The following is a 26,835-nucleotide window of genomic DNA, read 5'->3' as shown; positions in this document are numbered from 1 at the left end:
CTACACAAAGGGATCTATAGATTTGATGCAATCCCTATCAAAATACCATTGACATTCTTCACAGAAATAGAAAACCATCCTAACATTCATGTGGAACAACAATAGACCCCACAGAGCCAAAGCAATCCCAATAAAAAAAAAATAATAAAGCTGGAGGCATAATAGTACCTGACTTCAAATTATACTATAAATCTACAGTAACCAAAACAGCATGATATTGGCATAAAAATAGACACTCTGACCAATGGAACAGAATGGAGAACCCAGAAATCAAGCACAGAACTACAGCCAACTGATCTTTGACAAAGGCCACAAAAACATACATTGGGGAAAAGACTGCCTCTTCAATAAATGGTGCTGGGAAAATTGAACATCCACGTGTGGAAGAATGAAACTAGACTTGCAATTCTCACCATATACCAAAATCAACCCAAAAGGGATTAAAGACTTAAGTATAAGACCTAAAACTGTAAAACTGCTAAGGGAAAATATAGGGGAAACATTTCAGGATGTAGGACTGGGCACAGACTTTATGAACAAGCCCCAAAGCACAAGCAATGTAAGAAAAAATAAATAAGCAGTAAAAAAGCAAATAACCCAACTAAAAAATGGGCAAAGGAGCTGAACAGACATTTTCAAAGGAAGACATACACATGGCCAACAGGCATTTAAAAAAACTCTGAACATCACTAATCAGGGAAATACAAATCAAAACCACATTGAGATACCACCTCACCCCTGTTAGACTGGCTATAATCAAAAAGACAAATAATAACAAATGCTGGCGAGGGTGTGGAGAGAAGGGAATGCTCCTATACTGTTGGTGAGACTGTAAATCAGTACAAGCAGTATGGAAAACAGTATAGAGGTTTCTCAAACAACTAAAGATAAATCTACCATGCAATCCAGCAATCCCATTTCTAGGTATACACCCAAAGGAATGGAAGTCATCATGTCAAAGGGATACTTGCATGCCCATGTTCATCACAGCTCTATTTACAATAGCCAAGATATGGAACCAGAACCAAACTAAAAATGTCCATCAACAGACAACTGAATAAGGAAAATGTGGTATATGCACACCGTGGAATACTACTCTGCCATAAAAAAGAATGAAACTCTGCTATTTACAGCAACATAGATGAACTTGGACAAAATTAAGTGAAATAAGCCAGGCACAAAGGGAAAAATACTGCATGTTCTCACTCATAAGTGGGAGCTAAGAGAGAGAGAAGGAAATGAAAGAAAGGCCACAGTAGTGTGTGTTGGACTTGCAGAGGGAGTCAGCATACATAGGGTTGCCAGGTGGCAGCAGGGGAGGCAGGAGGACATGGGGAATAATTGCAATTTCTGGTAATGGGCATGCTGATAGTATTCATCTGACCATCATCTCTTGGGCACAGGTGACGATGGTCAGCTTTGTACCCCATGAAAATGCATAATGAATACAAAAATAGATAAAAAAAATTTTAAAATAAATTACATAGCTAACTTTTTAAAAGTATTTATAGAAGCCAGATGACCAATGGGTTGATATTTTCAAAATGCTTGGAAAAATAAATAAATTGGTAATCTAGAATTCTATACCCAGCAAAAATATCCTTCAAAAATGAACAAAAAAATAAAGAAATCTTTTCAGACAAAGAAAAAACAAAAGATTTACTTACCATTAGGCCCATACTAAATGAAACAGTAAAAGGCATTTATTAAGCCAAGGAAAAAAATGATCTTAGATAGAAGTTTGAATGTTCAGGAAGGAAGGAAGACAAATGAGAAAGGTAAAAATGTAAATATATCTAAATGTTATTAAATGTCCAAAGTTCCTTACTAGTTCATGAACCCTTATTATATCTACCTAAAACAGGGATAGTATTAATATTGATATTCATATTTTGAAGAATAAATAAAATAAAGAGACGTATATACAAAGTTAATTTGTCCATAACCCCAGCAATGGCAAGGAAAGAGCTTTGTCTACATTCTCCCTATCATAATTAAGACAAAATAAAAAATTAAAATTAAAAAGAAGCAGGTCAAATGATTAGAGACAGAACTATAAAATCCTGGCTTCAATGATGCTTTGACATTGAGAAACTGTTTTCTTGGTAGTGCATCTGTGAACTGAGTATTTTCCATTTGCCCGGCAAACTTTCCCTCTGTTTCCAATCTGCTCTGTGCCAGAAGCAGCTGACCACTTCATCCAAGGATCCCTTTTCCTCTGGCTTCCAGCTGAGTTTGGCCTGTGAGAATCACCGGCAAGAGACTGAAGAGGGGGAGGAAAGTGGGGTTAGCTTACTTGTTCCTCAACTCCCTCCCTCCCGGGTCACCAACTTTGGTTGTGCCCTTCAACCTAAGGCAACAGCTGCTGTCAGATGGCCTCTTCTACAGCGACAGCTACTCTCTTTAGGATCCAGTAACGAATCCCTTCCCTGGCCCCTCCAGATATAGGGATGTTAGCACCAAGATGCTTCACCAAATCTGTGAGTGTCTCTTACCCTTGTCCACACCTACTCTCTCCATTACCCCATTTGAGTGCACCACCTATCTGCTGCCAAGGCTCTGCATGCCAATTTACAGCACAGCAGGTAGTAAAAACAGAATAGAGGCTAAGAGCTCATACGTCAAAGTCAGAAACAATTAGAATTGAATCCCTGCTCCAAAACTGACTTTGGAAGAGTTTGCTAAAAGCTCTAAATCTCTCTTTTGTCATCTGTAAAAAATAAATAAATAAATAAATAAATAAATAAATAATAATAATAATAATAATAATATCTGCTTCAAAAAATATTGTCTAGTGTGAATTCTTTAATGTGAAGAGCTTTAGCCTAGAGCCTGGTACAAAGAGAGTGCTTAATAAATACTATATTATTATTGTGGTCATTATTATTACTATTATCATTATTATTATTGATTACTACATTTACTTTACAGGTCTGGTACAAAACTGGACACATGACTGTAACTGGAGAATAAACATCCACCCTACTTCAGCTTTTTATTTTGATTGCTATTTAACAGATGAAGTTTCATGCCAAAAAACCATGTCAAAAGGCAAACTATGCCCTTTACAATACTATACATTCATTGCCTACTGCAAGATTAAAATGCAACTAGAGTGTGTAATTTTTCTGTCTTTGTAAATGAGCATCTGTTTGTTTCTGAAGACAGCATTAGCACAATAAGTGGTTCTGCTCCAGTTCAACATTACTGGGAAAAACAGTGTCACAAATTAGCTCAATCTTATTTCAGATGGCTCAGGGATAAGTAATTGGGTCAAATGAAAATAAATCATTTCAGTATAACATATGCTCATATAACTACCCTGAACCAAAAATAATAATAATATAATAGGTAGAAATCAAACATACACTTGTGATCAGAAATATTCAAAAATAATAGTAGTATTTTGAAGACTAAAACCAAGAACAGTTGAGAGAAAAGACAGACCATCAAAATACAATACCCATCCTTCAATTTTAATATTGTGACTGAAAGTCTTAATTAGTAATCATGCAACTATGAGTCAAAAATAGAGCGCACGCCAGTGATACTAAAGCTGGGTGCACGATAGCTAGATTGGTTGCATGTCCTTTGGAAAACAACTGCAGCTGCTGCCTGCAGGGTCTGCATAATAACAATATACTTGGCAGCACTAAACAGATAACCATCTTCCAAATTTTCTCTAAGTGAAAAACAGTACTACAACAACGAAAGACTACTGACTCCTATTTAAAACACTAACCAAAGTAGTTTTCCCAGGCTGGTTGTGGTACTGATTCAATGTGTTAAAAAAAAAAAAAAAAAAAAAAAAGAAAAGCATGACTTGTTCCTCTTTACTTCATCAAGGTACCAGTTCAGCCTAGCCTCTATGTGGACTACAGTTCAAGTCCTTAATCTTTGAAACCATAACTAGCTGCCTTCCAGAATCAAATCCCTCTAAGAAACACAATTTCCAACTCCATCTGATTTGAACTGTCTGAACTTGATGCAATCCAGCATACAAAGGAAGTTAAAACAGAACTCTGCACACACGGGCAGTAAGTGATGTTGCTGACCAAGTGACCCATAACATAATATTTACCAGGAAATACCTAACTCTTTGCCTAGCTTTCCTATCTTGGGCCCAATCTTCTAATATCATTCAGAGGCAAGTGTACTTGTGCAAGGGATATAATTTAATAACTGTAGCTATAGGCTCTCTAGTAAAATAATTGTCAGAAGTGAGCAAATTGGCAAATGTACCCAAACTAATAGCAATGTTGGCTAAAATGTATACAGTGCCATGTGCCAGGCACTCTTCTAAGTGCTTAACTTATTCAATCCCCGTAGCAACTCCATGAGGTAGAGACTGTTACCAGACCCATTTTACAGAAAGGGAGGCTGAGGCACAGAGAATTTAAATACCTTGCTCAAGGTCTCAGAGCTAATGAGCCTGTGGGCCAGAGTCCTCTGCTTTAAACTTTATGATATCCCGACATTTTAAAAAATATTCCTGAGCCACGATATTTCTGAATTTCATGATATTAAGGCACTTTCATGATCTCTCCTATCTCTACTCTCAAATTAATAATTCAAAGTCTACATTTAAAAATAAGTAAGAAAGCTGAGCATCTCTCTCCTAAAAATGAGAGAAGGCTGTAATAAAATTCTACCCAATGAAATTTCAAAAGGTTCACCATGGTAAAACTATGCAGGGTTGAGAAACTGTCTTTGATAACTATTTATAAGGTAAATAATTATTCAAAGAGTTTTCAATAAGATGACGGTACTTGTGTCTAACAAATTTAGTTCTTGTCCTATGCTCAGTTTTTAAAGAGAAGCATCCTTTCATTATCCTGAATGTGCCATCTCACCCGGCCAACTCACAACTGTTATCAAATGTCTACTTTTAGCTTATGTTCCTAAACAAAATACAATCAACTGACTTCCAGGAGTCAGCTGCACTGGTTATGTCTTTTTCTGCCCACTGTACCTAAGAAAGGAGCTAGTCCTTCTTGCTTCTCTGCTTCTTGATTCCTATATTGTTTCCAGATTACTATATCTGATGCCAGAATCACCTAACTGTAATTGGCAAAATGCATCCACTAGTTTTAGACTCTAAAATCTATAAACTACGTCGCCCCCTGCCTGCTAAAAACCAATCAATAGTCACAATTTCTTAGAGAAATGCTTCTTTCCATTCTTTAATCATAAAGAAATTTACTTTGTTCTTTACAGTATATACCATAAAGTATGTTCTGTAGCAATAATTTTATGTATTTAGAACGGTGGTATTAATTAAATAGATTTTCACCCTAAATCAAAGCTGATGCCTATTCAGTAAGATAAGTTCACAGGAGTAAGCATGTAGTAAAAACATAATCCATCTGAGCCACCCACTGGATTCAGAAATAATTCACAATAGGTCACCTCCTGGAGTCATGAGTTTTTCATTTCTACATGTTCTTTCACTCTGGCTTGTTTTTTAAGGCTTACATCCCAGAAAATCAGAATGTTTTCCCTCTCATGTCAACAATGACTCTTTTTTAAAGATCTTTTCTGTATCAGAAGGAAATATATTTCCACTGAAATTTTCTTTTTTACTCTGCAACTCTTGAAGATAACCAGGCACAGAAAGACAAAAATTTTCCTTTGAAGAGTAAATGTTACTGGCACTTGGTCCTTTTTTTTTTTTTTTTAACTTCTGCTGTTTATAACAAAAGTACTAAGTCCTAAGATTCTAGATACAATATTGAATTCTATCCGGTTTCTATCCTAAATAAACCACAATTGGAGGTGCCAAATTAATTCTGAACCAACTTGCTTCAGGGTACCTGCAGGGGCCACAGGCCTTTAATCTTCACATACCAGAGTATTTATTTGCCTCTGTTGGAAAGAATTGCAGGCCTGGAAAGTCAAAGGTTAGTCAATGGAGGAGAAAAATGGGGTAGAACCTCTCAAGGTGATGGAAGAAAAAGTAACGAACCCTGCAAATGTTTTCCCTGGCAAGCTGAGAGAACCGCCAAGCTTGGGTCAGAGGTCTAATTTAACCAGGAGTCTCATCTTGCTCTTTTTAGGCTACCACAATCTCAACGAAGCAGGTGATCGTTCTCTGACTTGAAAGAATTTCCAAATTACAAGCCCAAAATAAAAGAAAGCATGCCAAATAATTAAATTATATAATGTAATTAGTGAATATAAGATAATTGCTCTAAATTAACTGATGTCAAATCTGTTTACAATATATCAATAAAGTTTTATCAAAATATGATCAAATACTATCTATCCACAAGTTAAATTCGAATGATTTTGTGCATACAGAATGTAATATTTTCCACAGATCTATAACTTACAACTACTAACCAATTCCAAGATACATTCAGAAAACTACTATCAACAGTCACTAATGAACAAAAGTACCCAATTATAATACTTTCTGGGCTATTCTGTCAACAGACCGTATTAAACAGTTGTCAATGTATCAATTAAATCACATTGCAATATATTTTTAGAAAATAATTTTTTTTTATTTATCTGCCTACATAGCCGTGTTTTAAATTCTCACATCTTTTCTTCAAAGTCAATGTTTTCTGAAACAGAAAGCCACTCTATTCCAATATGACCTGGGACTATATTTTTTATTCCACAAACTAAAATAATAATAAAATACTTACTTTCAACTTAAATGTAAGTTATAAAACAAACTCTGTAGAAACGCAAAAATATAGGGAAAAATTAGAAATTTAATTAAGGAGTGAAAGCAGAATTAAAGTTCAAAATTTAGGTATCACATAAAGCTATGGTTTTTTAAAAAATCATTTCTTATAAAATATTATTTCTTAATTTGCCCATTTTATTGCTTTTTCAAATAATTAGAAATTTAACTGCTGTGGTCTTTGAAGTTTAATTTTAAAAATGTTTTTCAGCAATTTCTCATATCAAATTTAAAAATAAACACCAAGAGTTGTATACGAATAACATTAAGAAAATGATACAAGGAGAAAAATATCAGGGAATTCTCCAGTATGGTTAAGATTTTTACTCTTAAACATCAATGGCAATTAATCTCTCTTTTTCTAACATTATGAATAGGTTTAGCCAAATTCCTTTGAATTTCTGCCCCTTTGAATCCAATTTTAGATCCAATATCATTTAAGTACAAATGCCAACACTGCTTGCCTTAAAGGAAGAAATCTGTAAAATTATGTACGTGTAATGTCTCTGTATGTCCTTTAGTCTACAAATATATTTTAAATGTTCAATATGCCCACTCAGGTGGTACTACTAACTAAGGAAAAAGCTCCTAAATAAAATATCTAAATAAAAGACTAAATAAAAGATCATCTTGGTCTCACTCTAACAGTAAACATACTATTACGTTACTTCCAACTAGAACAAATTCTACTTAGGAAAGAAGAGACTCTTTGAAAAGGCACCGGAGGAAATACATTTATCATCAAGAAAACCACTTGCAATGAAGCACAGAATATCATAGCATAACTTACTTTTCTGATTGTGTCAGTTTACATAAATAAACACTAAAATCAACCATTTGAATTTCTAGGTGAATTGGTCATTACTTAGAAAATCAAATCTGGCTTCATGAATATAAATTCATTTTTAATATTTATCATGTTTAGACTTTTTAATATACATGCATGAACATGACTGCATAAAAGCTTCTAAATGTGATTTACTCAGTAAGAACATAACTCTAAAGTATCACATTAAAGACTGCCACTTACAGTTCTGGTACTCAGTAGCTAAAAGGGTCAGCCACATTAGCAGAAGTGATAGGGCAGATGCTGCATATGAATAATGCCCACTGCCTTAAATCAGCAACAGCCTCCAGCCAAGACCCCTTCCCCCACCCCTCTCCCAAAAGCCACCCACACCACATCAAGTGTGAGGGGGAACGAACATACACACACACACACACACACACACACACACACAAACGCATAAGCAAATAGATAGACGAATGGAAGTCGGGAGGGGTTGCTGCTACTAATAGACGTAAACATTTCTAAATGGAAAGATATTCAGAAGTACTCTTGTTGCTCTCATTGGCAAGATCAAGGTTAAAAAGCATCACATAATACAAAATAAATAACTTACTTGTAGTGGCTTCTAAGAAAGCATATTTTAAACTAAGATTTGCAGAGCTATGTTTCTGTGCTTTCAATTACGAGGTTCAGGCCACTCTGAGAGAAAGGGAGAAAATGTCTTCAAGACACCCCCACATTAGGGCAAGGTAACGTGCTCCATTGAGAAATGAGGTACAGTGAAAATATTTCCAGCAGTCACATTAAAGCCACACATAAAATTTTGTTCAGATTTCTTTATATAAGAAAAAAACTGTCTCTCAGAAGCAGAAGATGACAAAGAGGTATATAATGAAGAATAAAAAAATGATATGGGAGAAACAAAGTGTATCACTCATTGATAATTACAGAAATTAAAATTATATGAATCTCTCTGGACCAATGGTCTATAGACATGGGTTCTATTTATTGATTAAATGAGACAAAATACTATTTAGACATACAAAAAGGGAAAATGCAAAGAAACCATAGATACCACACTACACTTGTTCTTACCTATCCTAAAAGATACTCAAGTTTACTATAAATTTTCTATACTGAGTTTCCTGGATGACACTGTGTGACACCCACAAACAGTATTTCAATAGAAACAACAGAATCTTGCATTTGGTATGAAGTTGTTCCATGCCTAGGTAGAAATCGTTACAAACTCTGACCTGCGTTGATTCATCTTTCTTACAAGAGAGACGTGTCTTTGAGTCTTCTGCTTGTTCATTTCATCATTGAAACTCTGAGGTTTCTCCCAAAGAGCATCAGGATATTGTGTAATTCTGATATCAATTTTTGGCTATAACCCCTTCTATTTTCACTTTCTTATAATTATATATTTCGAGTGGCCTGGGCTGGTATGTATACATACAAGTTTGGTAAGGATATAAAATATTTTCATGTAAAACATATGTTAAAGAAATTCCGACATACATTACTCCATTAGAAGATAACCAAATCTGCTTTTTTAAAAGTACTATGAGAAATTTTGTACATAAAAACACTTGAACTCATGACTGCTGACATAAAGTCAATGCCAAGAAAAACATAATTCTTTTGAAATTTCTTTCTACAATCCAAAGTAACATTACAGGCATACTTATTAGCATAGTAAGTATTAACTATGCATATACAAAATAGAATTAAAAGATAATACAAATCTTTCCCACGAATTTTTTGAAGTGCCCTCATAAGAAATTCAAATTGAGGTCATGGCCTTTATTAAATATGGATCTAAGACTCTTCATGAGATATTCATCTATGCCTGACAGAATTAAAAAGCTTAGTAAAATGTCTGACCTAAACAAACAAATAAATGTTCCGCAAATAAATCCCTATCACCCATAGAAAATAAAATTACGAAGACTAAATCTCTACCACCCATAGAAAATAAAATTACGAAGACTAAATTAAATTCCCACAACACTGAAAACCCTGTTTTTTTAGGCCATAGTTTTAACCTACCCCTGCAACAAATGCCTCATGGTCAAAAAATATAAAATAAAATTAAGCAGCTAAACTAAACGCACTTTTAATTTTCCATAGGCAAAGTGTTCAGGCTCTGAAGCAGTATGCCTTTGAACCCTCCTCTAAGTGAGTCACTTGTTTTCAAACCATTCCTTCATTAACTTCTTCATCCTTCATTCATTCAACCAACATTCATTGGATACAACTCACTGCCATGCATGAAGAAACTGAAAAAGGGTGGACCTTCTATGAAAGGAAGAAAGACCCATTCCATAAGCCAATTTCCTGGAGAAAACCTCAGCTAGAGAAGCTAGTTCTCCCCAAAGACTTAAAACTGAAGTGGTCCTAAAGACTGCATACCATACGACTCCAATTCCAGCCACAGGAAAAGCCCAGATTGAGAGCTAAGACCTGTTAGAATTCACACCACGAGACAAATGCCTGTTCCCATGCTACATGGCTTACTGAACAAAAACCATCGAAGGAACCAAAACTTGTAGAACTCACTGGGCTTCTACCAGCTCGTGATATCTAAATATCACTTGGATCGCTCAAATGGTTTAAGAATGAGATTTGCCAAAATCAAGGCACTACATTAATTCATTTTAATATCTCTATAGGTATCTAAATCTCACAATTGGATTTCCTGAACTCAAATGTAATATGAACTTAAAAGACTTTTTCAAAATAAATTTCCATGAAATAGATACAAGCTGAAAGAAAGGTATGTACCTGGGGAAAATAACGCAAGAAAAGTGACAATAGTCTCCCTAAAAGCAACATATAGCTATTGCTTGTACTCTAAGTTTTAGCATTTAAAAATAGAAGTAACATGGATAAAAATTATTCTAATTCTAAAAAAAGTCACTTAACTTTTCTTAAAAGACCAGTTTTTATACACTAAGCAATTAAGGAATAGAAAAGGAAAAGAGAGTTAAGATGAATAATTCATCCAAAATTACCATAAAGACTGTGACTTTGTTAGTTAAGAGTAAGGGATTCACTATCTAAATGCTGGTAAACACAAATTCTATTTGATAAAAGTACCAAAACAGAAAGAAATAGTATTTATGAGATCTGCTTCTTAGGCAGGCACCAATAAATAAAAACTATTTCATAATATTTCATATTACTTAAAAAGAAATTTGCTTTGCTTTGCACCCTATTTTTGATTTTTTTTAAACTACAAAAAGCACATTTACTTAATTGAAATTAGCACAAATAATTAATATTTCTTTCTTTAAAGTAATTTTTGGGTAGAAAACAATAATACACATTTTCATTTCTGGCAAAGATATAACAGTCTGCAGGGGGAAAAGGAGTAAAACAAATGCACAGGTTTAATGGATCACCTACAACTATATTCCCTACTTAAAAAGTAAATCACTTCAATGATACATAAAGAAATCCCTATGTTTAATTCTAAGTCATGAAAAAATTTCTACACCAACTGAAATAAAATCAGTTCTAATCTTAGACTGCATCATACTTCTATGCCACACACACCAAGAAATATTTTTTAAAAAGCAAATCTTTCAACAAACTGTAACTTATTTTTGTAATTTTCCTCCCATTAAACTGTGTGGTAAGTTCTAAATTTTGCCTTTTTTATATGGCGATGCTTCAGTGGCTGCAGTAGTTGCAGTGATATCACTCGCACTGAAGAACAGACAGACAGGTTGGAGAGGCTAACAAAGAACTTCCCACCATCTGGAAACCTGCAGAAACCGAAAACGCAGTGACATAACTTTCTTAACTCCATCCTTTTATTACTCCCACTGATGGTGTTTCAATGTTTCGTATATTTCCCTTAAACGTCACGTATACTGGCTGTAGTTTCCATAGAAACTGTGTTCTAGCTGCTTGCTCGCTCACACACTAGCCTCATGATGCATACAGTACGGGCAGAGCTGAGGCTTTGGAAAGTGGGTTTTTTTCCTAACTACAGATCTTAAAAGCTATATTTGCTTGCTTCATCACTAATAAAAGTTTTATAAAAGGGAAAAGCATAATTTTTATATAACTAAATGTTCATACTTATTGCAAAATTCATTCTTAAATGTAAATTGTATATGGTCCAAATTAGAATAATTTTCCTTCCAAGAAAATTTTTAAATGTTCAGTTAATATGAACTGTACCCATTCATTTAAATTATGAAGGTAGCAAGATGGAATAAGAAGGGAGAAATTTGCTGTTGAAAATATAAATGAAAGATAAAAGGCAGCATTTTGAAATGTTGCATCCAAAAGCAAAAGGTACTGTATATTTTTCATTGAATTTTGACTACTGAAATACTAGTAATTTCTAACTTACAAACCATAATTTTTCTTTTAAATAAAAGAAAACCACTTTCTACAATACTGTTCTTCTTACTTTAAATTCTTAACAATTTATCTCGCATTTTTCATTCATTCCAAACAATTTATCTTTAAATCTAATGCATCTAAACTATTTTAGATTTAAATGAAAGAGCCCTGGCAGCACCAAAGACTTGAGTTGATTTTTAGAACACCTGAGACTTTCTAAAAGATATTTAAAGAGCACATCCAGACCCTTCCATCCCTCAGTCCCACACTCCAGAAGTAATAACTTTTGTTTTAAGCACCACTTTCTGGATTTTCAAGTGTTTATGATTATAACTTTAAATAAAATACTTCTTTTCAAAAGACAGAATATTGGGTAGCACTAATCTGAAAGGGAAACAGTTGTGTTAGAGAAGGGAAATGTCTGAGAGTTTTTTAGTAGAAACAGAAAGCGTTGGGACTTCCAGCAGAGTGGGAGACTACATACTCCGAAGACCCCTATCATATTCTGCTTTTCTATATGATAATACTAACCCACTTATCCTATAATTAGGTGATTATATGCTTGTTTATGAGTCCAGTAATGTTATTTGCTCTCTCTATACCTTAGTTTCATCATCTATAAAATGAGGATAGTAATAATAGTACCAATAGTAACTGTTCTTAGAAGAATTAAACATGTCAATATGTGCAAAGCACTCAGAATACTGCCTGGCACATAATGAGTGATATAAATTAGCTTTTATCATCATATGAACCCCTAGAACAGTGTTATGGTGAAATAATATATTACTAGTTGGCCAATAAATGTATGTTCATAAAATATCTTCATAACATGTACTACATGCTAACTATCTACAAATATTAAATACTCTCACTCTAAGAAACCTGAACATTAAAGATAATTTGGGGATGAAATACCAGGGGAAAAGGACAATAAATCTTTCTTTCTGCACAGAGCAAAGTTTTTATTTAGCCAAGGCTTATCAAGGTTAGAATACAAATTCTAATTAGAACATAGTTCATTATGTTAGATTATTTTGTATTAATGAATTACTCTTCAATAATGGCATTTTTCATCTCCAACTTAATTAAAAGAAAGACACTAACTCTGAATTAGTACAGTTTTCTTCCATGGTTTTAAAAACTGCATATTCAAAACAAAATATATGGGTGTATGCCTTTTTTTAGCACATCATTAAAGCAGGTAGTAACTCCCTTTTTACTTTACACTTATTTTAAACAGTAAACTGCATTTTAGTGAACAAAAGGGGATTTTCTGTGCCTAACTACAGGAAAACCATTGAATACAGTTATTCACTTAGAATATTTAGAATATGTTCCTATCTGGCAGATTCTGTGCATCACAGAGGTCAGATAATTGAGAGTTAAAGCCATGTTTTACCAGACGAGGTTTTACTTATGAGTTTCAAGTTAAATTTACAAAGGGAAATTACATTATACGATTATATGACTATATATTTTATTTTTAACCCAGTTTTTAGTAATTTTAATTAATATTCTGTTCTCTTGATATGAAAATATTCACCATCACCCTCCCAAACTTTTTTTTTATTTTGAAGATGTAGGGAATGAATGAAGGTTTCTAAGCTATTAAATCTGATACATTAAACACTTAAGTTTTGAATAAGCTACCAATGTACTTTTTTGTAGAATTTAGGATTCTACTCATACAATGATGCCAGTGCATGCCAGGCAATAAATATTGCTGTATTTTTTGTATTTCCTTTCAGATAACAATTGATTCTAAGTCCAACGTTAGCCTGTACAGTAAGATATATTTACAAACACTCTTTTTTTGGCAAAACTCAGATTTACACTCCAAACCTAGTTCTAAACTATAGGCCATACAGTGGTTAACAGAATATAGGAACTAAGTCCACCTAAAGTTCTAAAATTCAAAGTTCTATTCTCCAGAACAGTCTACATGTTAGGTGACAAATCAAGTCTCAACAAATTTTAAAAAACTGAAACTATTTCATGTATTTTTGAGACCGCAATGGATTAAAACTGGAAATAAATAATGAAACTCTGGAAACTATACAAATACATGGAAATTAAACAACATGCTCCTAAATGACCTATGCATCTAAGAAGAAATTAAGCAGGAAATCAAAAAACTTATTGAAACTAATGAAAATAATGACACATCTTACCAAAACCTGCGGGATACTGCAAAAGCAGTACTAGGAGGAAAGTTTATTGTAATAAAAGCTTACTTCAGAAGAATGGAAAGACAGCAAATAAACAACCTAACATTTCACCTCAAAGAATAGAAAAACAAGAACAATCCAACCCCAAAGTTAGTAGACAGAAAGAAATAATTAAGATCAGAGCAGAACTAAATGAAACAGAACCCCAAATAAGAATCAAAAGATCAATGAAACAAAAAGTTGTTTTTTTGAGAAGATAAACAAAATAGACAAGCCATCAGCTAGGCTAACTAAAAAAAGAAGAAAGACACAAATGACAAAAATTAGAAATGAAAAAGGAGACATTACCCACAGAAATATAAAGAATCATTAGAGACTACTACAAACAATTAAGAGCCAACAAATTTGAAAACCTGGAGGAAATGAACAAATTTCTGGACACACACAAACTACCAGGACTGAACCAAGAAGATGTAGAAAACCTGAACAGACCAATAACAATCAAAGAGATTGAAGCTGTAATCAGCAGTCTCCCGACAAAGAAAAGCCCAGGACCAGATGGCTTCACTGCCAAATTCTACCAAACCTTTAAAGAAGAATTAATACCATTTCTCAACAATCTATTCCTAAAAATTGAAACAGAGGCCACTCTCCCAAACTCATTCGATGAGGCAAACATCACTCTGATACCAAAACCAGACAAAGATACAACCAAAAAAGAAAACTACAGACCAAAATATTTGATGAATATGGACGCAAAAATCTTTGATAAAATATTAGCAAATAGAACACAGCAACACATACATAAAATTATACACCATGATCAAGTGGGATTCATCCCAGGGACGTAAGGATGGTTCTACATATGCAAGTCAATAAATGTAATACACTGCATCGACAAAAGCAAAGACAAAAACCATATGATTACCTCAACAGACAATGAAAACGCATTTGACAAAATTCAACATCCCTTCATGATAAAGACTCTCAACAAAATAGGTATAGAAGCAATGTATCTCAACACAATTAAAGCCAAATATAACAAACACACTGCCAGTATCATCCTGAATCAGAAAAAACTGAAAGCTTTTCCTTTAAGAACAGGAACTAGACAAGAATGCCCACTCTCACCACTCCTATTTAACACAGTATTGGAAGTACTAGTCAGAGCAATCACAGAAGAGAAAGAAATAAAGGGCATCCAGATTGAAACAGACGAAGTCAAATTGTCTCTGTTTGCAGATGACATGATCCTATTTATAAAACAGCCTAAAGACTCTACAAAAAAACTCTGAGTTGATAAATAATTTCAGCAGAGCTGCAGGATACAAAATCAACATGCAAAAATCAATAGCATTTTTATACTCCAACCATGAACTAGCAGAAAAAGAAATCAAGAAAGCTAGCCCATTTACAATAGTCACCAAAAAAGTAATAAAATTCCTAGGAATAAAGTTAACCAGGAATGTGAAAGATCTCTACAACGAGAACTACAAATCCCTGTTACAAGAAATTAAAGAGGACACAAGAAGATGGAAAGATATTCCATGCTCTTGGACTGGAAGAATAAACACTGTGAAAATGTCCACCCTACCCAAAGTGATCTACAGATTCAACACACTCCCCATCAAAACACCAATGACATTCTTCACAGAAATGGAAAAACCAATCCTAAAATTCATATAGAAAAACAAAAGACCCCGAATAGCCAAAGCAATCTTGAGCAAAAAAAATAAAGCCAGAGGCATAACATGACCTGGCTTCAAACTATACCACAAAGCTATAGTAACCAAAAGAGCATGGTACTGGCATAAAAACAGACCCTCAGACCAATGAATAGAATAGAGAACACAGAAATCAGCCCATATACTTATAGCCATCTGGTCTTTGACAAAGGCATCAAGAACACACATTGGCAGAAAGACTGCCTCTTTGATGAAAGGTCCTGGGAAAATTGGACATCCATATGTAGAAGAATGAAACTTGATCTGTACCTCTCACCATATACTGAAATCAACTCAAAATGGATTCAAGAATTAAATATTTGTCCTGAAACCATAAAACTCCTAAAAGACAACATAGGAGAAATGCTTCAGAAAGTAGGACTGGGATAGACTTTATGAATACCACCCCAAAAGCACAAGCAAGAAAAGGAAAAATAAACAAATGGGATTATATCAAACTAAAAAGCTTCTGCACAGCAAAAGAAACAATTAACAGAGTGAAAAGACAACAGAGTGGGAGAAAATATTTTCAAAATATGCATCCAACAAAGGATTAATATCTAGAATATATAAGGAACTCAAACAACTTAACAGCAAAAAAACCCAGGTAATCCAATTAAAAAATGGGCAAAGGAGCTGAATAGGCATTTCTCAAAGGATGATATAAGAATGGCCAACAGACACAGGAAATGCCCAACATCACTCAGCATCCAGGAAATGCAAATCAAAACCACACTGAGATATCATCTTACACTAGTTAGACTGGCTGTTATCAAAAAGACAGAATAATGGTTGCTGGAGAAGACACAGAGAAAGGGGAGTCGTTTTACACTGTTGGTGGGACTGTAAACTAGCACAGCCATTATAGAAAACAGTATGGAGGTTCTTCAAACAGGTACAGACAGAACTGCCATATGACCCAGCAATCCCACTGTTGGGTATATACCCAAAGGAATGGAAATCATCATGTCATGTTTATTGCAGCTCTATTTACAATAGTCAAGAGTTGGAACCAGCATAAATGCCATCATCAGATGAGTAGATAAGGAAAATGTGGTATATCTACACAATGGAATACTGCTCTGCTAAAAAAGAATGAAATTATGCCATTCGCACCCATATGGATAAAGTTTGAGAAAATTATGTTAACTGAAATAAGGCAGGCACAGGAAGAGAAGTACCATATGTTCTCACTTATATGCAGGAGCTAATAAAAATAAACAAACAAACAAATAAATCGAAGAGGGGAGAAAAAGACACAACCATCACAATAATTCGTTAAAGTTGTTAAGAGAAGTGAACAGAACTGAGGTTGCTAGAGGTGGGAAAGGGAGAGAGTGAAGGGGGAAAGGGAACAATTGGTAAAGGGCGATGAAAATCAATTACACTGTATAATGATAAATTTAAAAGTAAATAAAATAAAATTCAAAGTTCTAAGTTCTTCTGCAAAGACCTTAGCAGCATATAAACCTAATGTTACCAAAAAAATAAGTGAATAAATAAAAATTTTTTTAAAAAAACTGTTTCCTTTTATATTTTCCAGTAAGCAACTAAGAAAATGTAACCTTTTTCCTCTGGGAAATAGAGGCATATAGGAAAAAAAATAAAATAAAATAAACTCATTCTATCTTTGAAAACAGAATCAAATTCCAGTTATCAGAAAAGCCCAGTATTTGAACTGAGGAGAGAACATGTAAAATTACATGTATTTCCCAAAGAAGATGAAAGCAAAGTCACCATCCTGAGACAAATGATCTCCAGGACCAAAGGACCAAGAAGGTATATGCTTAGAGAAAGGTAAAACCCTTCATTACTACTGAAAAGCAAAACACTTTCCTGCTGGCTTCCCCTCCATTGAACAACTGATTCCCCCATACCTGTTCTAGCATAGAAAATCAGGAACCCAACACAAAACACAAAGGCTCTTTATCCACCACTCTAGATTATCTTCTTTGAGACTGAAAGTTTTATTTTTGAGAAATGTTCACTGCCTCAATGACAGCATGTCTTAAGAAGTTTTTTAGTGGACATGTGTGGTGATAAGTAGAATTCTACCATGAATACTTTAAATTTATAAAACAGAAAATCATAAACCCAACTAGCATTCTAAGTGCAACTCCTTTTCCTTGGCTATACAGTGTTTCTAAAATCTCTGGCAGACAAATTAAACAGATTTACTATGGAATGCAACTAAATCAAACAATCTGGAACTGTAATTACTATTACATTCTTCGTGAAAATGGAGGATGCTGTGTTTTACATTATTACATAAAAAATAAAATAATGAAAACATGAGGCCAAGAAGAAGACTGCTAACTCTCTAACGAAAATTTTTCTGCGAATTAAAACCCCAACTGAAAAATAACAATAAAGATACGGCTTTCGAATTTATTTATATGTTACTGCAAGTCTTTTCCATGTCAATAAAACAGTTATCGAAGCAGCCGTACCACAGTTTATGAAAGCAGCACACCAAATGACGGGTCGTATGTCAACAATGGCCTAGCCATGTGGCTGTAAGGACAAAACAAGCACAATTCTTGAGCTTTACCAGCTTAAATCCAATTAATATAAAATCTAGAGAGCATTTCATTAACGACCTTTAATCTCACACAATGGAAAAATATATGCATGCAAGTAATAATAACCATGAAAAATAATGCAATTCATCTTATCCCAAAAATTCTTCAATGGAATTGACATAAACAATTTGTCTAAATCATAGTTACTAAAGTACCAACAGTAAGCAAAAGAAAAAAATACACTAAATATGATGTAATTCTTTTCTTCCATCCCACACAACTCCTGTGTTAAGTTACAATCTATCCTGTCGCATTAGCAGGCCCACCAGGCCCCAAACTGAAGCCTCCCTTTTCTAGTAGGGGCCATCCAAGCCAAAGGTTCTTTCACCCTATCTAACATTTCTGATTATGAACCCAAATTATAATCTTATGCCACTTAAGTCACAAAGTGGGTTTCTTTAAAACTGATGTATCACTATAATACTGTAAAGAAGATATTTTTGATTTCCCAAGTTAAATAAAAAGGCAAAATAGAACAAGACAAGAAAACAAACAAAAAAGCAAAAAATGGGGTAAGGAGCTGGATCTTTCAGAAGAAAATTATGGTAAAAACACTGAAATTCGGTAAGCTTAAACACAGTAAAATGAGCTAAATCAAACTTAATTTAATTACAATGCCAAAAGCATCAGTTACAACCAAAACACAATTTCTAAAAAATCACCAAAAGAATATAAATACTACTACGTTATAATGGGGAGGAGGAAAAGTTAGGAAAATAATCATACTAATGTCAAAACCCACTATGTCAAATTGCATGAAAATATGTTAATTCCTTCATTGAACTAGAATGTGGCTATAGTGAACACTGCACAAAATAAAACCAAACGTTAACTGAGCAGGAGGACAGCAGAATATTATGTTACTAAAGATAGCAGTATGTGCTGTGTATAAACAAGAGCTCAGCCACCATTCAAGAACGTATCTTTCTAAAACTTTCACATTTTATTTTTAATTTCTTCCAAAAAACAACATCACTCAATGTCTAGCTTGAACAGAAATTGTTTTTGGAAATTAACAGGTAGTTGAACTGGAAAAAAGACAATTTCTCCAAAGAATTCCTAAATTTAATATTATTCCAGTCCAATTCTCAACCAGATTTTTCTCTGCAATTTAATAATATGATCCTAAGGATCTTCCAAAATGTTAGATTCAATATAGTAACAGGCTTCAATGCACTCTTTCCAACAGCTAACTAAAAGAACTATACAAGAAAGAAAAGAGACGGAGACACAGCCACAAAAATAATTCAAAAGAGAGAGGAAGAGGAGGAAAGGGGGTCGGAGAGAGAGGAAAACAATCCCATAAACTGTAAATACAGAACCTAAGAGAAATTTAGACTAATTATCAAGAAGATAAAGCTAAAAACGCATCTTTAACTCATGCCACACCCCAGCTTCACTTCACAGAAACCACCTGAACAAAGGCAAGAAGATGTTTCATTCTTCCTACCCAGGCCCCAATCCCTTCCCCCTTCTGGTTCAGAAACCCAAGCTCTACATAAACCAGAAAATGGTGCAGACATCTACTGATGACCTTTTACCCTTACCCAACTGATCCTTTCCCACCTCTACCATTGCCCTTGACCCCTCCACACTATCTATCTACTTCAATACAGAGGTCACAAATTCTATAAAACAACTGGCCAAGTAAAGAACAGAAATTAACAGTGGCTTATTATATGCTCAGAGATAGAGTCCCAAAATAAACACTACCAACATGTTTCAAAGTAAGACGTACTTGGTACTATTCATGACGAGAACTGTAACTTGCCATGTACTGTACCGTTTAACAGCACAAAAGATGCAGGATGTGGGATGATTGGAGAAAGATGTCACTCCAGTAGAACAAAAATATCTCCCACGGTAGGCATAAGAAAGAGCAAAACCAATGCTGTGGAAGTTCAAACCAGTGATAAAGAACACAAATTTTAGACACTTTCCCAGGATACAGAGGGAAAAAATAACAAAGAGATAATAAAAATCACGAGGAAGAAGATGGGAGACGTGGGAAACAAAATAAATAGCCGGCCAAGCAGAACTGAAGGAATAATCAAAGAAATAACATAGGAAGCTTTCTTCAGCAGTCAAACAAATGGTTTAAACAGATTAAATTCACCACATTCCCAATAAAGTCAAAGAAAACAATATCATACAGATATATGGTGGCAAATGTGGAATTTACAGGGAAAATAAAAAACATTCTCCAAGCACCCAGACATAAAGAACTGGCTAGCTACAACAAAACCAAAACCAGGCTGTCCATAGATTTCTCCCCAGCAACAACAAACACCAACTGATGAAAAAATGAATTCCAGCGAAGGTGGCTCAGCTAAACTCACCAAAAACAGCAAAAATATTACAACGACCACCTCCCTCCCCCACAAAGTAGAGGAATTCAACAAGACAATGACTACAATCACAATCTACAAACTCTGATGCACATCTTTTTCTGTCAAACATTTTAAATTCTTTACCAAACAAGATAGGACACCAAGAGCTGTCACAGGCACGTGAGATTCAAGCAGATACACAGTCAGGTCCTGGACGAGTGGCATGAGATCTAAGGGGACGGGAGGATGCAGGAGATACAACATCAGAAAACCACAGGGGAGCAAAAGGCGTGGCCCTCTGCCCATGCTTTTATCAGTCAGCTCCCTAAGCAATGAGACAGGAGCAGCAGCCACTGGTCCTCAGCACCAAGGGCCTGGGACTGGGCACAGCGGGGGCTTCTGTGAGACTCACTCACTGACTGAACCCTAAAAACTGAGAAAGAAGAGCCCCCAGGGGAAGGAGAAAAATAAACACAGTGAGGTGAAAAGACTCAGGTAGGTCCCAGCCCATTATTCTCTCCCGTCACTCCCCACATGATCCTTCAGCAAACTGCTGTCCCCATTTTTAAAATTAGCAGTACTTGCAAAATAATATAGAGGAGACTTACATGTAAAAATTGCAAAGAAAAAAGCAAAAGAGGTAGAGATGAGAAAAACGGGAACATAAAGACAGAAAATATCCATAGCAGGAACAACTTCTTAAGGAAATAAAAAAAGAATTCAGACAAATAGTTACACATTGTATCAATGAAATGAAAGGAACATAATTTTTCCTTTCTTGGAAAAGCTCAAACAAAAGATACAGGGGATGAAAGCCACATTAGAAGAAGCAACAACAAGAAAAAATAAAATAAAATAAAAACTCAGGAACATGGTAGAGAGACATGAAATCAAAATAAAAAGAACAAAAACAAGTATATACAAATAATTAAGGAGAAATTTTTTAATCCTTTAAGGACTGACAAAATAAGCCAGATGAGCATACAGACAGAAAAAATAATTCATCTAACAAGAAATCTTAAAAAAATAATGTAAGCTAGTCTCAGATTTTCCCACAGAATCTGTCAACACCAACTGGAACGTCCAAAATTCTGAGGGATGCTAAGGTGATCTTCAAGTAGAAAAACAATACACGATTCTTAAGCACACAAGAACACTCACAAGGCTTTCCTCAAAACCACAGGATGATTAAACTCCACTAACCAAGAAATGAATCAAGATAACACAGGAATGGTAAAAGAACCGAAGGTGAGCTTTGAGTCCACTGAGATACGTGGACAGGATGAAAGGACTGTGAAAATTGTGATGACTAAAATGTATGTAAATGACTTAAATTTTGACAAAATGAATAATAATAATATACCAACAATATCAGACCTGGGCAAGAAGCGAGGAAGAAGAAAACATAAGTGTGCTGCCTTCCTTATTTTTCTCAACAGGGAGTCAAGGACACTGCGAAAATCTGAAAGGCAGCTTCAAAAAACTGAAAATATCAACCTTTTTCCCGTTACTGTTCAGAGATGTCTTATAGAGACTAAAATATATTCTTATGAGTAAGCATTTACGTAAAATTCATTTATTCCTTTCATCTATTTCTTTTTTCTTTCAGAATAAAATAAATTTATATTTAAAATCCATATGATCTTACTTTGTAAATTTTATTTTGTGCCTAAATTTGCAAAGGTGCAGACAAAAATATCAGGCTTGACATTTAGTAAGTGCTAATAAATATTAATTCTGGATGGTAAGACTAGGGTAACTGGTGAAAGAACTATAGTTTTATACATTTTTTTCTTTATACTCATATAATGCTCAAGTTTTAAATAGTGAGTACAGTTTTATACATTTTACAAAAATAACAAAGTTAATTCTTTTTAATAAAAGTTATTTTAAAAACACATAAGGAAGCAGTATCAATAAAGTTTGAGGGGGAAATGTGAGAATACATGCAGTATAACACCCTGTATCATTCCTGGGAAAATTAAATCAACCTGTTGAGAGATGAAGCAAAATTAGAAACTTACAAAATTAGAAATCATAATATAGAAATACTGGCAATCTTCAATAAACACAGAAACGAATACAAATCTAAGAGTTACTGTAAGTCTAGATTTTAAAAAGTGAATACAAATTTTGAAACATTCTTGAAAAAAGAACCCTAAGAGTTTAATAATAATTTACAGCTAAAAACCCCACGGTGCTGCAGCAAAGAATAAGCAATGAGGCTGTGGGGATGGGGGAGTGGACAGACGTGAGCACAAGCACGTGCACGCACCCATGGCTACGTGTGTGGGGCGGACCAAGGGAAACAAAAAAGGAGCAAATGAAACAAGAGCATTAAGCACCTTGCCTATCAAGATAAGAAAGATGAAGTCAATCTTGATTTATGGCAAATTGAGAAGTAAACACTAACAGAAATAAAGACAAGAGATATATAGGTATGTGTACCACCCAATATACTGGACAACATACATACGAAGAAACCCCAACTCACAAGACGTGGAAATCAAAGGAAATAGTATAAAAAGTAGGGAGTATTATAAAGATGAAAATTGACCAAATATATCAATTATAACAATTTGCAAATGGGTTCATTAAAAGACAATGTTTTTCAAAATGTTGAAAAATCCAAACAAATTCTTTTTACAACAGACACACCCAAAATAAAGTGACAGGTTAAAAGAAAAAGCATAGACAACAGCATATCAATAATCAATAACAAAGTGAACACAAAGCAAATAAAACAAAGAAGCAAACCAAAAAAAACCATCAAATCGGAACCCAAAAGAGGTCATTTTATATTGGTAAATTTTTAAAACTCACCAAAAAAAAAAAAAAAAAAAATTACTATCATAATTATAAGCTGAGTAACACAGAACAAGAATATGTAAACAAAAAATGTTTATTCAACAAGAAATTGACAGAAAAATATAGTATTAAAAGTATAACGCTCTACTCTTGAGCTATAACAAGTAGAGGAAAATATCAATAAAAATGCAGAGGGTCTGAAAATCAGAATTTATATTTTACTCTAATTCCAGAAATATTTACAAATTTTATGTGGAATATTAAGCCACAAAGAAAATTCTTTAAAATATAGCAAAGATAAAAGTGTATACGCTCACATTCTCTTTCTATAATGCAAAAAAACAATGACAAGTTAACAGCAATAGTCAAACTAAAAAAGAAAGTCGCTTTGAAATTAAAAATACTTTCCCAATAAATTTGGTATCAAAGAGATAATCTTTCCCCCTGTGAGTCTCGGTTTCTTCATATTTAAAAAAAAAAGCTTTTCAAAAGATTTTGAAAGGTCTTTCTATCCACCCCTTCCCCTGATATATGCACACAAACTACAATTTATAGAGCCTATACCATATGTTCAGCTTTCTGACTGATTATTCAGTATGATATGCAAAAGCAGAAAAGGGATATATGATCTGGTTGCGGAGTTAGGAAAATCAAACAGCAGTCACCAACACAACTATAAATGTGATCGAAATTCAGAAACGTAGGAAACCACAATAGGAAAGGAAGGCTTATTTATGTAGCTTGGGCTAGGACATAAAGATAGAAGAAATTTTTAAAATCCAGGGAAGAAATGGGGAAAACATTTTGGTCAAGAATACTATATCAACGAAAGCTAAAGAATAACATATTATATACCAAAGTTAAAATAAGTGACTGCTGTAGACGTAGCCTAGGAAGAAAAACACTGACGTACTAGACCAAATTGTTTATACTAAAAAATGAGCTGTAATAAGGTTTTAAAACACTATGGCTATGGATTGCCAGCTAAAGTTTGGAAAAGTTCTCACCACTTTGAACTTTATTCAAATAAGACTTCCACTTTTAGGTATATCTGATATCTCTAGAGAGAATAACAACCAATAAACGATGATCTTTATTTGCCATTTGGGAAAGTGACTACAACAGAGGTAAAATGCTTTCAACCAGTCTTCCACAGTTACTTCAAGCAATGAGAGAAAAACGGTAATAGCTAAGAATTTAAAGAGCATGCTCTTTCGATTCTATAACCTATATATCGATTTCACATTCCCTTAGTCTAACTCACAAAAATTAAAATAATTAAATTAAAAGAACACTTATCAAGAACGAGGTTTACTCTGAAAAGGAAGAAGGAAACAGACAGAATTGGTGTATTAATAAACAAGGTAGAAAGGACTAGGACTGCCAAGTAGGTGGGAGTGAGAGGAAATAAAGTATCTTAGTTTCTGAGCAAAACGCTGTTATTAAGTATAATTGCAATAACTTGATCCAACTCCAATATTTCTTATTCACTGAAAAGAAACATTAAAATAGCAGCAATTTCCTTTATAAATAAACACATTCAGAAGGAAGGTTCTACCAAAAATGTTTAACCCTAAAGATAACAAAAAGCAGGAGGGAAATCATTCCAGTGCTTATCATTTCAAGTAACTTCTAAATATAAATATTTTATAGATGTTAGTAATAATAGCTTTTTAAATTACGTCATAAAAATTACAGTAAAATTTTTTCAAACAGCCTAATCTTATCCCTTTATGTTTAGTTTATTAAAAAATAAAAAATCTTCAACTGAATAAAGTAAAATTTATTGTTATATATTAATTGTGGAATAATTAATGGCAATATTGCCATTCAATTGTTTACAATTGCAATCTTGAAAAAGTTATGAGAAATAGGAAGGTTCACTCACAAGTACCTAAAATAAGATATGACAAACTACTTTTTAACATAAGCATCATGATGCATACTATATGGAAGCTTGGTTGTTTATTCATAATAATTTGGACCCTTACCTTGTAAGTTGCATCTGGACCAGAAACTATAAATTAACAATAAATACCTGCTGAGAAGCCATATCTTTTCACTGCCCTAAGTACAGTGACTCTTAAAAGGGGTACATCCCTTGTACATATGTATGTGAAAAATAAGTATTTCAACTAAATGTTCTCAATAAGGTCTTTCCACCCTAACTCTCCTGTGCCAAAAATACACTCAAAAACCCCAATGACTTTTAAGATTTAAAGATATTGGCTCCTGGAGGGCATAGAGATTATAAGCCAAGATGGGCCGCATACCCACCAGCGTGGATCTGTCTTCTTGCACCTGAGCTGTCACTTGGGGGCCAAAGAGAACAGCTCTTAGATGGATATATGAACTGCTGCAAGAATTACTCCCCCAGAAGAGAAATACTTGACGTTGCCCTGCTGGCAAAATGTTTTTCCTATTCTAAATCCTTCTAAGTAAACCTGATGTAAAATGTCTGGTACCTCTGAGTGTTTGGTTGACTTAAAAAGACCATCTGGTGGACACTGCAAAAGCCAATCTTAAAATTTTAAATTATTCTTCAGATACAAAGTAACTGTAATTTCTGTTAAGTGCATAGCAATTACAATTATATGATGGTCTTTTCTCATCAAACAAAAGAAGCAATTTCTTTTTAAAATATTTAATGTTTTCAAAACTCTGCCTTTGTTTTTTCAGTATTCAGGCTTTAGATAAACCATTAATGCAAATATGAATGCTCCTCATTGACCCTCAACAATAATATATACATACTCAGTATAATCCTGAACATGTAATGGAAATTTTAACTTTCAAAGTTTGAATAGAAGTTTGATATAAAGCACACATTTGGTTTTGTCAGTCATTTACTTTGTACAATAAGACTTGTAGAATTGGCCTCCAGCATACATTAATGCTTTCCATAATGTAGCTGTTCAAGATGCTTCCAAGAGAACAAAGGACTCTTTAATAAGCAGTATAATAATATCTAATAGAGTGACTTATCTGGGCGGACTCATCCTGATGAGATACTATAAGTGTCATTGAATAATTATATATGTAGTTTTTAAATGTGCAATAAAATATTCTAAATAAGCATAACTGAATAGATCTGAGAATCCATGCAGCTTTATAGAAAGTTGTGTTTCTACACATTTGCTGAAATTTTCAATTCCTAAACATAATCTGAGATGCTAAACAGTTTGTCATGGTCTTGCCTTTTACACTGATGACTAGAAAAATTATTCACTTAGATGTCTCATTTCTTTCATTTTTGAGAAATTTTGTAAATTTAATGATAAGGTATGAAGTTTGTTTTTTATTTTAAATGCAAAGTAGCCTTATTTAAAGTCTAAACTACTTAAAGACACGATCATTAGCAATTCTGAATCACT

The 26,835-nt window shown here is 33.9% G+C and overlaps 1 protein-coding gene across 6 annotated transcripts in view; it reads right to left on the bottom strand.

The window, feature by feature from the left end:
• The window catches only part of BBS9 (Bardet-Biedl syndrome 9), a 445,357-nt gene that overhangs the window by 300,476 nt on the left and 118,046 nt on the right, over positions 1-26,835 (bottom strand). The window lies entirely within an intron of this gene.

This window comes from Cynocephalus volans, chromosome 11 (genome assembly GCF_027409185.1).
Source record: "Cynocephalus volans isolate mCynVol1 chromosome 11, mCynVol1.pri, whole genome shotgun sequence".
Lineage (NCBI taxonomy): Eukaryota > Metazoa > Chordata > Mammalia > Dermoptera > Cynocephalidae > Cynocephalus > Cynocephalus volans.
The sequence above is the reverse complement of the archived record's forward strand: the minus strand, read 5'-3'. Positions and strand labels throughout refer to the sequence as shown.